Source organism: Rhinoderma darwinii, chromosome 1, assembly GCF_050947455.1.
Source record: "Rhinoderma darwinii isolate aRhiDar2 chromosome 1, aRhiDar2.hap1, whole genome shotgun sequence".
In the NCBI taxonomy this organism is placed as follows: domain Eukaryota; kingdom Metazoa; phylum Chordata; class Amphibia; order Anura; family Rhinodermatidae; genus Rhinoderma; species Rhinoderma darwinii.
Window position 1 is genome coordinate 257684803 of NC_134687.1, and position 17615 is coordinate 257702417.

Here is a 17615-nt window from a genome sequence, read left to right on the forward strand (position 1 = left end):
TAACGATTGCATCTTAGTAGGACTAAAAAAAAAGTGTTAATAGTAGTTTTCTAGCATTTTCAAGAATATATAAAAAATTATTAAAAGTAAGAAAAATACCCTTTCCCATTTTTTTCCAACAAATTATGTAAACAATAAAAATACATCATTTGTATCGTCGCAGCCATAACGATCCAAACTATTACAATATAATGTTATTTATCCCGCTCAGTCTATGTAAAAAAAAAAAATGCCCAAATCGCTGTTTATTAGTCACCTCACCTCTCCAGAAAGATGGAAAAAAAAAGTCATTTGTACCCCAAAATGATACCACTAAAAACGGCAAAAACACTTGAGAACAGGGAGTCTTTACGCCATAGTCATAGAAAAATATCCATCTTTATTCTTTATTACATACAATAATATACATATACAATATATAAAAAACTCAACAATATTCTAAAAAAATTGAGGTCTATTTGTGGATCAGTCACAAACAACCATAACAAAAAATGGGTAAGGTAACACTCTTTATCAATACAATTTTCACTGTTATTCAACCAGGATAGTTTTGACAACCACAGTATATGTAAGATAGTAATGAGTAACAAACCATCATATACTGAAACCATCAAGCCTTATCATGTTAAGTACATATTCAATCTTTTTTAGTCCTCTGCACAATCACGGACATAGATCAAAAGAAAAGGCAGTAACCTGAGGTAATAAAAAATTATGTCCACCGGGTAACACCAAGGTAACCAGTAAAGTCAGTCTTACCCATGAAGTTTGGGAATGAGAGTGGTCCACACGGTAGTTTAGGCTCCCCGACGCGCGTTTTGCCGGTATCGCTTCCTCAGGGGGTGTGTACTGCTGTGTAATCCGTCCGTTTAAATAGTGTCACAAATCATTACTCAGTGTGTTCCGGTCTGTCCGAGTTCCTGGTCTACGGCGCATGCGTGGGATTGCCTGAGACCACGAGATCTCCGTCTCCTGTCGTCATGCGGACACTGGGAAACTGGGAATGCGTCTCCAGGGAAACAGCGCAGGCGCAGCACCCGCATCCAGAAGAGAGAAGACAGAGGGCGGGCACTCGGCATCACAGCGACACGCGCAAACCCCAAGGAAAGCGGTACAGCAGTGGTGAGTCTGTTATATGTCTGTCTGTTTCAATCACCTCAAGACAGCGTTTCCCCATGCTCTATGTCCAGATCAGAAAAAAGGGGAAAGAAAAAAGAAAGAAAAATAACACCCCGACATAAGTTAGGTTAAAGTTTGTGTACAGCCGAAATACACCCAGTTGCGACTTTGTCAGGACCCACTAGGCTTCCGTCGATGGCATAGCCGAACACCATTGTTAGGTGTCCGGTTGCCATAGTCACCATCGCCGGCCGCTATCGTGTAGCAGGTCGGCGATGGTAGCTTAACCCCTAAGAAGCCGCGATCTCTATTGAACGCGGCTTTTAAGGGGATAATCAGCGGGGACACAGCGATCGCTCCCCGCTGTAGGAGCTGCGGCAACTGCTGTACGAGACAGCAGCTGTCACAGCTCCTGCATGTGTCGGGAAGACGGCCAAAATGACCGTTACTCCTGCGACGTACTATTCCGTCGCTGAGCGCGAACGTGTCGGTCAGCGCAACGGAATACGCCGCTGAGCGCCAAGGGGTTAACTAATAATATTAAAGAAAGTGATATGTCGGGTCCACAGATACCAACTTAAGGATGCCATCATGTCTAAAGCCAGGGAGCGTGGCTCGGTGTCCTACCAGGATATGTACTTGCTCCCAGACTTGTCCCGTCTTACATTAATGAAACGCAAAGCCTTGCGCCCGCTATTGGATATGGCCTATACCTGGGAATTTCCTTTTCGTCTACAAGTTCGTGATGCTGGTCGCTTCCATATCTTAAGGCACCCAAGTGATATCCCAGCCTTTACCTCCACCACTATTTCGGAGTGGCCCACACTCCCCAGCCCACTGACTCAGCCACTGGATTATTCTCAGAGACCACAGCGGGAGCCTAGACGCAGGGCTAGAGAAAGACTGCCTGAGTTAGCTACACCTGCTGATCAGGTTTTAAGTTCACCATCTGCTTGAGTTGCTTCATTGTTCTTCTTTTTGCTACTTTTTATGTAAGTCTGGATTGGACTCCCGTATCCCATATCCTATCTCCTATATGGGTCTGGTCTCTCTTCATGACCGGAGGCTCCACGACTGACTGGACTATGGTGAGACCCGTTCCTCCGAGACTGGATGTCATAGCTTCAGGATCCCAACTTTTCTGTTTCAAGTAACCTGTATAGTGTAATGTATCGCATTATGGGTCTGATATTGTTGGGTTTATATCTGAAGATGTCTGATATCGTACAACTTATAAGTATTTTTCACATAGACCCACATTGTACTTGCTTTATTAGTTCCTTTATAGAGAGATGGGGAGAACGTTATAGTCTCTATACTCAGATGGATGATGCTGAACAGGTCAAATACAGTTTTACTTGTTCGATTTACTCAGTTAACTAGAGTATGCGTCTTTTCTCCATGGAACTTGGGTTAGTCATTGACAAAATTTCTTTGGAGGGAGCACTCCACTGGGAGGTTATACCATAATGGGGATTTAGTGATTTCTCTGGTTCCTATTACCAGCTTACATATTCATTGTGAATTCATAAGTACATGATTCATTTTTCATTGTTCTGATTTGTATTTGAAACAATTTTAAGATATTGTTCGACTGATGTTTGTGCTGTTAATAACATGTATACTGTTTATTTCCAGAAGGCTGTAGTGGGGGTTGGGGGGTGGGGGCCCCCTCGGTAGAAAGTTCATCACCTAGTTGGGGTTCTGCACTTTTTGGTAGAGTGTAGATATATTTCTCTTTTCCCCTAATTATAATTTTTTTCTCTCTTTTTATTTGTTTTTCTCTTTTGGGAGGTCTGACCGTATCCTCCGGAATTCGGCCTTAGGTTCAGACATCCTCCTATCTCTTTGCTTCTTTTCCTTTCCTGTCTACTTTTTCCCCCTTTTTTTTACTTCTCTTCCCTTCTCCCCCCCCCCCCCCTTTAGGAGTGGTTATGGCAAAAGTGCCAAGCTTACATATTGGCTCACTAAATGTCAGGGGCCTTAACGTTCCGCAGAAACGTTCGCAGGTTCTATATGGCATGCATAAACAAAGGGTGCAAATTCTGTTGCTGCAGGAGACACACTTTAAATTGGGGCACATTCCTAAAATTAGGGATAGGTATTACACTACGTGGTTCCACAGCGCCAATCCTTGCTCTAAATCTAAGGGGACCTCGGTGGCCATTCATAAATCTCTGACACATTCTCTTATCGATACTCAAATAGATGATTTAGGGAGATATGTATTTCTTAAGCTCAAAATTGAATCTACTATATACACTACTGTTAATTGGTATCTTCCGAATTCATGTCCGACCTCTACGTGTCATTCTTTTTTGTCGGCTCTGTCATCGTTTTCAGAAGGGATTTTGATTGTGGGGGGGATTTCAATTTCCCCATGGATGCGTCTGCGGATACTTCGTCTGAGAGGAACACTGTTCCCCATCGTAAGGTATCTTCATGCTCTTAGACTAGTTGACATTTGGCGGATCCTGCATCCCCTTGACAGAGACTTTACATACTATTCTCCTTCACACTCATCATATAGTTGAATTGATTTCTTCCTCCTCAGTCATTACGCAGTTTTTTGGAAACCACAAACATCCATAGGAGATATGTTGTGGTCTGATCATGCACCCATTTTCCACAATCTATCGCCTCCAGATTTGTCTAGGCGCCCCTGGACTTGGCGTTTGAATGATAATCTCCTTAAAGATGCAGTATCTGTATCGGACATAAGACGTACCATTGACTCTTTCTTATTGACGCATGCTCCAGATTCTACGTCACTTCCGACTCAATGGGAAGCATTGAATTGTGTCCTACGAGGCACGTTGATAAAACACGGAGCTTGACTGAAGAGGGAGAAATCATTTAAGATATCCTCCCTACTACAACATATACATTCCCTTGAACTCTTACATAAACAATCTCTTTTCCCCCTCAACATTAGCTGAATTAATAAGGTGCAGAGAGGAACTCAAGGATCTTTTAGATCAACAATACCTCCACTTTAGGGACCAATTTAAAAGATATATTTATGAATACTAGAACAAATGTGGGCGCTCATTGTCTCGCTTGTTACATACTAGGGGGGCTACAACATTTATATTTCATATAAAAAGACAGGATGGATCTGCCGCTCATGACACTGCTGAGATACTAGATGTTTTCCGATCATACTATTCTGATTTATACAATATTCATGGCCAATATGCTGATATGGATCCTCGTGCCCTTTTGGAGAAAATTGATAGCTACATCGCAGAAACACCTCTTCCCCCTGTAGATCAAGAGTCTAGAGATATAGAGATACTTTGGATGAGGAGTTTAGCGAGACTAAGGTTGGAGTCGCCATTGGATCAACCCCTGCTGGAAAGAGTCCTGGGCCTGATGGCTTCACGCCAGCTTTTTATAAGTTACTTCAGGAGCCTCTCACTCCGTTCCTCACAAAAGTATCTAACTCTCTTTCTGACACCTCACCTTTTGTTACACGTTCTTTAGAGGCTCATAGTAGTCTTCTCCCAAAGCCGGGGAAAGTCTCGTCCTTTGCAACTAACTACAGACCTATTTGCCTTTTAAACGTTGAAATCAAACTCTTCTGAAAAATTCTGGCAAATAGGCTAGCACCTATCTTATACTCCATAATTCATAACGATCAGGTGGGGTTTGTGTGGGGTCGAGAGGCACATGATAACATCAATACAACTTTACTTTTAGTATCCAAAGCTCAAATACCGGATACTCCTTTATGTCTCCTGTCGGTTGATGCAGAGAAAGCCTTTGACCGAGTACACTGGGGTTTTCTGATGGCGACTTTTTTTCTTTTTTTTCTTTATCAAAATGTATTACATTTTCAGTACAAATATACAATAGCAATGTAATTGCACATAAAACGAGTGGCAGTTCAACTGAACCACTTCAAATTAACACAGTTGAATACAATACAAATGCAATACAAGTAGGGTATATATAATGTCAGCATCAAAAAGTTTACATTAGCATGTGAATCATAAAATGGAAATGCAAATAGAAAGGGGGATCGGAGAAGGAAGGAAGAAAAGCGAACAAGTGAAAAGTGAAAGGTGAAGAGGGATGGCAGCGACCCAAGATGCGCTACCGACCAAAGAGACTCAAGTGTGTTCTTCCAGCCAACGGGAGAGAGCATCACTCTCTGTAAACAGAATCCAACTCTTCCAGGTAGCTATGATATGATTCAGCTCGGTTACCCATTCACGAAGAGAAGGGCATCCCGTAGATTTCCAGTGTCTAGGAATCACACACCTGGCTGCAGTAAGAAAATGTCTGAATATACCTTTTTTCAGAGCTGTGACATTACCTGGCAAAAGGGACAATAGTCCAACAGCAGGCTCGATAGGTATTTGAGAGTCAAACAATACATTATAGAGTTCGAATATGTTAGTTCAAAATGGAGACAAAATGGGACATTCCCACCATATGTGTAGCATTGTTCCCAAAGCAGAAAGGCATCGCCAACATTGATCAGACACGGAGGGAAAGGCTCTGTGTAGCAAGACCGGATATCGGTACCATCGGGTGAGAATCTTAAAATTATTTTCCTGAGCATAGCAAGCTGAGGACAGTTTATGTGTAAGCAAAAAATTTTTATACCAATCCTCATCCTGTATATGAAACCCTAATTCACTATCCCACGCCTGTACGTATCTAAGCTGCGAAAGCTCAGGGGGAGCATGAAGGAATGCATGTAGTGTTGATAAAAGTTTAGAAGGCATAGACGGTAGTAATAGAAAAGTTTCCAATGTAGTGTTGTCTGAGGTAAGGTAAGAGCCTCGCAATCTGAGAAAGAGGAAATATATGCTCTAAGTTGTAGATATTCCATCCAAGATAATCTTTTGTGAGGACAAGATACCCGCAGAGGAAAGAAATTCCTCCACTCCCATCGCTGGTGTGAAGTCAGGGTTGTCAAATAATGGAGTAAAAGGGACAAGGACGATGTGTTAATTTGGAAGGCACTGCATCCCTATCCCAGGCCGCCAGAAATCGTTGAGTTAACAATGGTAGCATGAGTGGATTTCTTTTTTTCTTTATCAAAGATTTTATTTTGAAAATATACACAACAAACAGCATATACATGGTTTCATACATTTGCAAAATTCACATACAGTGCACTATAACCACTTCAATATCACATAAAGTATGCAAAGACACAGAGCAGCAGTAGGAGGTAGCCTCCTAATCAGTAAGCAAAAACTATATAAGAATGCAATGAAAATAACAGTACCATAAGTGCAGCAAAGATAGTGCATTATTTAGGGGAGCCATTCCCCACAGGTGGATAACAATTATCGCATATAAGTGCACATTATACGACAGACTAACACTGACACAAGACAACAAAGGGAAACACACACGGACATAGCACGCAAAAAGTAGACTTTATATAGGTATTCAAAAGAGGCCATCCAGCCAAAGAGGTAAATCATCACCACCCCGGAATCCAGACCACACTGCCCAGGTGCGGACAAAGAGCTCAGCTTTACCCTGATCAGCAGACATCAACTCCTCCATCCTCATAATTCCATTCACCTCCGTCACCCATTCCTTCAGGGAAGGCACAGTGCTGGACTTCCAATGACGAGGAATCACTGTTCTTGCTGCGGTCAAAAAATGCCGAAAGACACTCTTTTTGAGGTGTGAGAGTGATCCCGGAACCATGGAAAGTAAACCAATAGAGGCCGAAGTCTGAACCTCAGTATGAAAAAGTTTATTAACGAGATCAAAAATCTTTCCCCAAAAGGGACGAAGTTTGGGACAATCCCACCAAATGTGCAGCATGGTTCCAGGAGCCTCCCCACACCTCCAGCATTCATCAGGTACATCAGGGAATATCCTATGCAGTAAAGAAGGACAGCAATACCATCTAGTGAGAATCTTATAATTTTTTTCCTGGGCAAAGCACGAAGTCGGCAGTTTATGCGCCAGGAAGAAAGATGTGCCCCACTCCTCAGCAGAGTGTCGAGTCCCCAATTCCTCATCCCATGCGGTTGTGAATGTCAGCTGGGAGTAATCGTATTTAGGGAGGAGGATCCCGTGTAAAAAAGACAGCACATGAGAGGGGGCAGTAGTCAACAACAAGTAGTGTTCCAGAGGAGTCTTAACCTGCAGCAAAGCAAAACGGTCGCCCATTGAAAAAAGATAGGAGCGCAACTGAAAATAGGACCACCAAACCGGACGTCCCCCCGGGCAGGCCCCGGAGACCACATCCTGTGACAAGATTGTACCCTCAGGTGTAAGAGTCTTAGCCAAGAAACTACCGTCCTGTCTCTCCCAACAGAGGAATGTGTCCACACCCACCGCCGGAGGAAAGGAAGGATCATCAAAAAGAGGGGTTAGAGGGCCTGGACGGTGAACAATGTCCATCGTAGCAATGATCCGCTCCCAGACTACAAGAAACTGACGTGTGAGGTAAGGCAGAGAAGATGAAGGTCTCTGAGAAGCAGACAACCAAGGCAGAGACAACAGTGCTAGGGGAGACATAGCCTTCTCAATGCGCACCCATTGCTTACCCGCACCTGAACGGAACCAGTCTACCAATCGCATCAGTAACGCAGCTTGGTGGTAGCGTTTAAAATCCGGCAAATCTGCCCCCCCTCCTTTTTCGGCCGACTAAGGACAGCAAAACGAACACGAGGCTTAGAGGAGCCCCAGACAAATTTAGTTATGGCCCTATGCAAAATTTGGAAGAAGCTCGTTGGAATCATGATAGGGACGGTTTGGAATATGTAAAGGAATTTGGGTAAAATGTCAATTTTTACCGCGTTAATGCGCCCAAACCACGATATGCGATTCCCACCATACGCCATTAAATCCTTCAAGGTGCGCTGCAGAATGGGTGTGTAATTCAAAGCGAACAGATCCGACTGGTGTGTGGGAATTTGCACTCCCAGGTATTTTAGAGATGTAGATTGCCATTTGAACGGGAAAACCCGAGCGAGATGGGTGGCTAAGGTAGTATCGAGAGATATATTCAATGCCTCCGATTTGGAATAGTTGACTTTGAAATTGCTCACATGGCCAAAACGCTCGAATTCCCCGGTCAAAGATGGCAAGGAAACCATGGGAGTCGTAATGTACACAAGGAGATCATCGGCATACAATGCTAGTTTGTGGTGTTTTGCGCCAACACAGACGCCATTAACATTAGGGTTGTTCCGCAGTGCCACGGCCAGGTGTTCCATGACCAAAACATATAGTAAAGGTGAGAGTGGGCACCCTTGTCTCGTGCCATTAGAGATATGCAAAGAGTCAGATAACAACCCATTAACTCGAACCCTGGCCGTAGGCCCATGATATAATGCCATAATCCTATCCACCACAATGGTGCCAAGGCCAACCTGTGTCAGGACACTGCGGAGAAACACCCAATGTACCCTGTCAAATGCTTTTTCCGCATCGACCGAAAGTAAACACATCGGTATCTTATGGGATTGGCAGTATGATGTTAAAAGGAGGGTCTTGTTAGTGTTGTCTCGTGCTTCTCTGCCGCGCACAAACCCCACCTGGTCATCTGTGACCAAATCTGGTAAGAGAGGCGAGAGTCGAGAGGCCAGTAACTTCGCAAAAATATTAACATCTACATTTATCAGTGATATTGGTCGGAAGTTTGCGCACGCCGTCGGATCTTTGCCCGGTTTTGGTAAAAGGGTAATATGAGCCTCAAGGGACTGGGGTGCAAAGGGACACGAGGAAGACACTGAATTAAAAACTTTCGTCAAGAACGGAGCCAATTGATCCTTAAATGTCTTATAGAATTTATTATTAAACCCATCGGGTCCTGGACTTTTGCCCAAGGGGGAATCCCCAATAGCACGCTCCACCTCCGTTTCCAAAAAATCCTCCTCCAGTCCCAAAGCCTCCCCGCCCCCCAAGGACGGCAGCGCAGTGTCATGTACATACCGGTCTATTTTATCACGTAACGCATCCGCCTGCATATCCTGAAAATGTCCTTTAAGATTGTATAATGCCGAGTAATACTGTCTGAAGCAGTCGGTGATCCCCACCGGATCATGAACCTCACCGCCCGAGGGAGAAGTAATTTTAGGGATATACGACGCCTGGGTGCGAGGATGTAGTATCGGTGCTAGAGACTTGCCACATTTATCTGCAAATTCGTACGAGTGTTTTCCCATCCGGTCCCTGAATCGAGCGTGTGACTGGTCTATCAGAGAACACAAGGATTCTCTCGCTGCAGTAAGTTCCGCAAATATCTGCGAGGAAAGCACTCGTTTATGGCGGGATTCAAGGTCCCGTATCTGAGCAAGGAGCCGCGTAATGGCTACCCCTTTTTCCCGCTTCAACCGAGCCCCATGTTGGATCAGGACTCCCCTGACTACACACTTTAGCGCCTCCCACTGTAATGGTAATGGGGTAGTGTCACGTGTGTGTTCCTCAAAAAAACTGTTAAGTGAGTCCTTAAAGGAACAGTGTCACCAAAAAATTTTTTTTAATATGTTAAAGATGTTAGTGCTTTATTAAAAACGTTTGGATTAATTTGTGTGTTTGTATGTTAGTTTTTTTTATTTTTACACTTTTTCTTCCCTATGGGGGCTGCCATTTTTTTTTCCATTTCTGTATGTGTCGGTTAACGACACATACAGACATGGAATACGGCAGCTCCAGTCCCATAGGGACTGCGAACGGGGCCCGTTCCATCCACTTTCGTGTACGCCGCTGTGTGGGAACGGCGCATGCGCCGCTCCCACACAGTTCAATTTGAAATGCGCGCCGTCCGGCGCCATTTTCCTGTGGACCAGAAGTCGCGGCCGGACAGTAAGATTACTACTTCCGGTCGCGGCTTCCGGACTCGTGCACATGGAGCAGATGGAGCGGGGATGGACCGGAGGGAGCGGCGGCGACTGGAGCAGGTAAGTTATTTCTATGTATGTTCGTGTTTCAGTGTGTTTTACTACTGTATGTAAACCTTCTACACTGTGTGTTAGCTCAAAAAATGGCGACACACAGTGTAGGAGGTTAGATCGTTCAAACCCCTCGTTTCTCCCGGCACTAGCCAGGATAAAGGAGGGGGGGATTCTGAGAGCTCACTAACTAAAGTTATGCATCTGGGTACCAACAACCTGCATGCATCATATGTCCTAGGGGGAGCTACACTGGCGGATTCACTTGTTGAGAAGGATCTGGGTGTTCTTGTAAATCATAAACTCAATAACAGCATGCAGTGTCAATCAGCTGCTTCAAAGGCCAGCAGGATATTGTCGTGTATTAAAAGAGGCATGGACTCACGGGACAGGGATGTAATATTGCCACTTTACAAAGCATTAGTGAGGCCTCATCTAGAATATGCAGTTCAGTTCTGGGCTCCAATTCATAGAAAGGATGCCCTGGAGTTGGAAAAAATACAAAGAAGAGCAACGAAACTAATTAGGGGCTTGGAGAATTTAAGTCATGAGGAAAGATTGAAAGAATTAAACCTATTTAGCCTTGAAAAAAGACGACTAAGGGGGGACATGATTAACTTATATAAATATATTAATGGCACATACAAAAAATTTGGTGAAATCCTGTTCCTTGTAAAACCCCCTCAAAAAACAAGGGGGCACTCCCTCCGTCTGGAGAAAAAAAGGTTCAAGCAGCAGAGGCGACAAGGCTTCATTACAGTGAGAACTGTGAATCTATGGAATAGCCTACCGCAGGAGCTGGTCACAGCAGGGACAGTAGATGGCTTTAAAAAAGGGTTAGATAATTTCCTAGAACAAAAAAATATTAGCTCCTATGTGTAGAAATTTTTCCTTCCCTTTTCCCGTCCCTTGGTTGAACTTGATGGACATGTGTCTTTTTTCAGCCGTACTAACTATGTAACTATGTAACTAGAGCGAGGGATTTTTACCCAATTTTGCAGCATAAAGCAATGTGGTTGCTTTACCACATGCAATGCTGCAATTTTGGGAATGGCTCCATCTAGTGACCAGTGCTGGGAAATATTATAAATTGAATCCAATTTATAATATTTCCTGACTCGTGAAAAAAAAAAAAATTAGAACAATGTTTAATCACCTATACACTAACTGTTTAATTAAAAAAAAAACAAACATGTTTTGCTGGCAACACATTCCCTTTAAGGGCTGACACACACACTGAGTCACCCAATAAATTATCGTTAAGTTTCCAAGATTGGAAATTGGGTACTGAGCTAGGAAACGTAAGTGTCAGAAATACAGGGGCATGATCCGACCAAACCATAGGGCCCACCTCAGAAATAGGATGCCAGGTAAGCAAATGGTGGCTAATAAGAAAGGCATCCAGTCTACTATACATATTGTGTAGCGGGGAGAAGTAAGTGTATTCCCTTACCTGAGGATGTAGAATCCTCCACACGTCAATCAATTGCATGGAATGCATCACAGTTTTCAAGGCTCCCAAGTGGGACTTTGGTACCGCAGACCTGCCCGAGGAGGTGTCAAGCCTAGAATCGAACGTCAGGTTAAAATCACCGCCCACAATCAAAACTCCCTCCGTGAACTCTTCCAATTTCCGCAAATACCCACAACATACTCGCGCCTGATCCTGATTGGGGAGGTACATATTAGCCAAGGTGAACAGCTTATTCCGAATGGATAGTTTAAGAAACACATACCGACCACCCGGGTCAACCAGAACGTCTACCAGTTTATGAGAGAGTGACTTGTGTATACAAATACTAGCGCCCTTGGACTTGGATTCCGGGTTGGCACTGTGGAACCATACTGGATAATAGCGATTTGTAAACTGTGGAGTGTGGCCCACCTGAAAATGAGTCTCCTGTAAAAACAGGATATTTACACGTTCTTTGTGCATGTTAAACAATATCTGCGACCGTTTTTCCGGGACATTAAGCCCTCTAGCATTAAAGGTACAGACTTTCAGCTGCGCCATTTCCAACGCACGTATGTCTAGCAAATCAAGAAATGTGCTACAACAATGAAGAGAAGGACAAGACAGACAAGGAAGGGAGACACGACAACAAGGACAAACAAGCGGGTGAAACAAGCACCCACTCCCTGATCTAATCAAGGAGAAACAATCCAATATACACCGGATATAACCAGTGAAACCCTAAGAGGAGGAGTGTCAGGACAAGGTCTAGCCAGCGCCCCGCACCCCCCAACCCAGCAAATTTTATATAGCAAATAACGATATAACACAAAAGGAAAACCAAGGCACTTAGTGCGTTACCCAAAAATAATTAAATAATTAAATAAGGAGTTACATTGTTAGTAGGGCCTTAAAGAAACCCCGGCAGCGAACACCCCTGAATACATTCTTTGTCAGCATAAATGTACAAACAGGTTAGCAATAAAGAAAAATAATAAGAAAAAATACATTCACAATTGTGGCATATTAACGGCAATCGACCGCTATTAGTGACCACCAGGTCTCTAACAGCAATCACCTGTGAAACATAATGCAGACCCACTCAGTAATGACCATATGTAACTCCGAATATAATTGCTTCAGCTGATAAATGCAATAACCATTGTAATTAAACTCCGACAGCAGGCTGCAATTAAGAGACATTAAAAGGGCATCACATCGGCTCCGCAAGACGCCCATCATGACGCCTCATAGGAGAAGCAGGAGAACGACCTCGCCTGCGTGACCGTGGACGTGGCGGCGGGATGGGAACAAAAGGCCAATCCGGGAGAGAGACTCTAGGCAAACGGAGAGCATCACAGAAATCTGGAACGTCCCCCGGGTCCCGAACACTCAGCAGTGCCCCGTTCCTGCGAACCTGCAACTGAAAGGGGTGACCCCAGGAATAGGAGATCTCATGTTCTCTCAAGACGTCCAGTAAAGGACGTAGCACCCAGCGTTTGTCCAGAGTCATCCTGGACAAATCAGACAGCAGCTGGATCTTGACTCCCTGTAATAAAACCTCGCCTTTATCTCGGGCCTTCCTCATGATCTGCTCCTTAAGAGAAAAAAAATGAACACGGCATAGCACATCTCTAGGCCTATCAGGATCCGGGTTGCGCGGACCTAGAGTCCTGTGTGCTCTATCCAGCTCCAAGGGATCATCAGCAGGGCACCCAAGTAGAGAATTAAACAGAGACTGTAAAGCAGGAATAAGTTGACCCGTAGAGATATCCTCAGAAATGCCCCGCAGCCGAATATTATTACGGCGATTCCGATTCTCATGATCCTCAGCAAGATTAAATAATGTGTGGATCTGCTGAGAGTGCTGATCTAATCGGTCGGCATGAGACACTTGTTGCTGTGTAATACTGGATACATCGCTTTCCATCCGCTGTACTTGATCGGACAATTGAGATAAATTGGTAGTAAGAGATTGTATTTCCGATTTATATGTCGTCTCCAGGCGGTTTACATAACGCTCCATGTCCTGTTTAGTGGGCAATGCTGATAGCTGTCGTCTCAGGACCTGTAAATCATCCCCTAGGACAGCAGTAACACCAATATGAGAGGAAGGATGAACAGCCATATCTCTGGGAGAGGTAGAAGGCAGGATTGCAGGCCCCAGCACAATGAGTGTATTTCTATGCTGTTTGGCAATCCACGGAAGAGATGTTAGGCGCAAAGGTGAAATTTCAAATTCCTGTCGAACCCATTGTCTGTGATTGAATGATCTAAACCAATCAGCAATTCTCATTAGAAGAGCTGCAGAATGATATTTTTTCAAATCCGGTAACCCCACCCCTCCTTTCGATTTAGGTTTGCAGAGCACCGTCATGCTTATCCGTTGGTTTCTTAGAGCCCCAAATAAATTTATTTATGGCTCTATGCAATGGATGGAAATAGGATTGAGTGGCCAAAATTGGCACCATTTGAAATACATGTAGAAATCTAGGCAAAATGTCAATTTTCACAGCATTGATCCGGCCAAACCAGGAAAGGCGAAGAGAGGAATACTGCTCTAAATCTCTCAAAGTAAGATGCAATAGAGAGATGTAGTTCAGACAGAACAACGCCTTCAAATCCAGTGAAATGTGGATCCCCAAATACTTCAAGGATTCCTGTTGCCATTTATATGGGAAGTTTTGTTTTAGGTGTTCAACCGAATCAAGACTGAGGGACACGTTTAAGACTTCCGTTTTAGAGTAGTTAAAGAGGCTCTGTCACCAGATTTTGCAACCCCTATCTCCTATTGCAGCAGATCGGCGCTGCAATGTAAATAAGAGTAACGTTTTGGTTTTTTTTTAAACGAGCATTTTTGGCCAAGTTATGACCATTTTTATATTTATGCAAATGAGGCTTTCTAAAGTACAACTGGGCGTGTTTAAAGTTATGTACAAGTGGGCGTGTATTGTGTGTGTAACATCTGGGCGTTTTTACTTCTTTTACTAGCTGGGCATTGGGACTAGAAGTGTATGATGCTGATGATTCGGCATCATCCACTTCTCTTCACAACGCCCAGCTTCTGGCAGTGCACAGACACACAGCGTGTTCTCGAGAGATCACGCTGTGACGTCACTTCCCCAGGTCCTGCATCGTGTCGGACAAGCGAGGAACCATCGGCACCAGAGGCTACATTTGATTCTGCAGCAGCATCGGCGTTTGCAGGTAAGTCGATGTAGCTACTTACCTGCAAACGCTGATGCTGCTGAATGGACTATGGTTATGTGATTTTTCAAAGCACGCTTAAAACTAGAAATGTCTGGAGCAAGTTTAATGGATCAGGCAGTAAGTTCTACAGAATGGGTGCCGCAATTGAGAAGTCCTGAAGATGAGAGCGAGAGTATGTTAGAAGGGAGGATGAGAGTCCTAGGTTATTGGATGAGCAAAGAGCACCCATGTGTGGGTAAACAGAATTGGGAGAGTGGATGTATGATGGTGCTTAGCTTTGTAGACTAGGTAGAGTGTTTTTAATTAGATTTGCCAAGAAACAGCTATCCAGTGTAATCAGCGACAAAGAGCAGAAGCGTTAGTATAACCACTAGACAGAGGAATCAACCTGGCTGTTTGATTCATGATGGATTGAAGCGGTGCTAATTATGTGGAAAGCCAGTTAAAAGTCAGTTACAGTACTCCAGATGAGAAATGATCAGGGCTTGGATAAGTGTTTTAGCAATGTGAGTGGTGAGGTAAGGATAGATACTAGAGATGCATTGTGAAAGTTGTTGTCTCTGAAGAGGCAACCCTTTTAAGTTTAAGACCTAAGGCCCTTTTACACCAGCCAATTATCGGACAAACTCATTTCCCTGTGTAAACAGGGGAACGATCAGCTGATGAACGAGCAAATGTTTGTTTTATATGCCTAAACTATTATAGTTGTCGGCAGCACATCTCCCTGTGTCAATATATTAGAACCCGTTCAAGGACACAGTGTTTTGTCCTCTAATTGCGCCCACAGTATTATGCCCCCTGTAGTACCCCTACACAGTATAATGTCCGCTTAGTGGCCCCCACACAGTATAGTGCCCCCTGTAGATTTTGCCATACAGCCTCCCTGTAGACAGTGCCACAATCCTCCACCTCCTCCTTGTAGATCGTGCCATTCAGCCCCCCTACCTCCCCCTTGTAGACAGTGCCCCCAAACAAAAACAAAAATTGTACTCGCCTAGGCCCCGTTCCCACGACGAACTGAGCTGCTCCACGACGGGATCCTTGCGTAGGCCAACGTGATCCTGTAGCCTAATACAGAGTTTCCCAACCTTTTCGGACTCGATGCAGCACTGGAAAAATAAAATTTCCTCAGGAAACCCATACCAACATTTTTTTGAGAAAGACAGAAAACGGCTAAAAACAAGCACTATGGTATGTTCACACAGCGCTTTTCGTAAGGCAAAAAAAATCGGTCTCAAAATTAATTCAGGAATTTTCTAAGCAGATTTTGTATTGATAGCGTTGTTTGACTATATTTTTGCGTTTTCTCTTAAGCCGTTGAAGCTAATGCAAAAGACGCAGGCAAAACAGCTCCAAATGAGCGCCGCATGTATTTTCTGCCTCCTATTAATGTTAATTAGAGGTCAGAGGTGGAAACCACTTGAAGACCATGAGCCCCCCACTCACAGTAAAATGACCATAAGCCCCCACTCTCAGTAATATGACCATCAGCCCCCCACTCTCAGTAAAATGACCATCAGCCCCCCACTCACTGTAAAATGACCATCAGCCTGCCATTCACTGTAAAATGACCATCAGCCTGCCACTCACAGTAAAATGACCATCAGCCCCCCACTCACTGTAAAATGACCATCAGCACGCCACTCTCAGTAAAATGACCATCAGCCCAACAATCTCAGTAAAATGGCCATCAGCCCACCACTCACAGATTCCCCCTGTAGATAGTGCCACACAGCCCCTTGTAGGTAGTGCCAAACAGCCCCTTGTATGTAGTGCCACACAGCCCCCTTGTAGATAGCGCCTCACAGCCCCCTTGTAGATAGCGCCACACAGCCCCCTTGTAGATAGCGCCACACAGCCCCCTTGTAGATAGTGCCACACAGCCCTCTTGTAGATAGTGCCACACAGCCCCCTTATAGAAAGTGCCACACAGCCTCCTTGTAGATAGTGCCACACAGCCCCCTTGTAGATAGTGCCACACAGCCCCCTTGTAGATAGTGCCTTACAGCCCCATGTAGAAAGTGCCACACGGCCCCCTTGTAGGTTGTGCCACACAGCCCACAGCCCCCTTGTTGGTAGTGCCACACAGCTCACAGCCCCCTTGTTGGTAGTGCCATACAGCCCACAGGCCCCTTGTAGGTAGTGCCACACAGCCCCCTTGTAGGTAATGCCACACAGCCCACAGCCCCTTGTTGGTAGTGCCACACAGCTCACAGCCCCCTTGTAGCTAGTACCACACAGCCCCCTTGTAGGTAGTGCCACACAGCCCCCTTGTAGGTAGTGCCACACAGCCCACAGCCCCCCTAGTTGTTAGTGCCACACACCTCACAGCCCCCTTGTTGGTAGTGGCATACAGCCCACAGCCCCCTTGTAGGTAGTGCCCCACAGCCCCCTTGTAGGTAGTGCCACACAGCCCACTTGTAGATAGCACCCCATTCCTTCCTGTAGATAGCACCACTGTAGCTCTCTGAAGGAGCGGAATCCCCGTGTGGCCGTGTATTCCGCTCCAGGAGCGCTCCGTTTGATGTTTCTGTCCATATATAAACAGTTACTTTAGGGGCAACTCCTGAAGTGGAATCCCCAACCACTGCATTGCCAATGCTGTGACCGGGGATTCCACTCCAGGAAAAGCACCTGTCGTCTGTGTCCATTTATGGGCAGTGACGTCATTGGCTTCTCCTGGAGTGGAATCCCTGGTCAGGGATTCTGCTTCAGGAGTTTCCCCTGATGTCACTATCCATATATGGACAGAGAAATGAAGCGGAGCGCTCCAGGAGTGGAATCCCCGACTACACGGGGATTCTGCTCCTTCAGGGAGCTACAGTGGCGCTAGTAGATAGCAGAGCAGGGAGATACCTCCCTGCTCTGCTATAGTTCCATCGCTACCGCTGTAGCAGCCACAGCAGCTGCTAGCGGCGCCGCCTCCCATGGGGGGGCCCGGTGCGGGCGGCCTC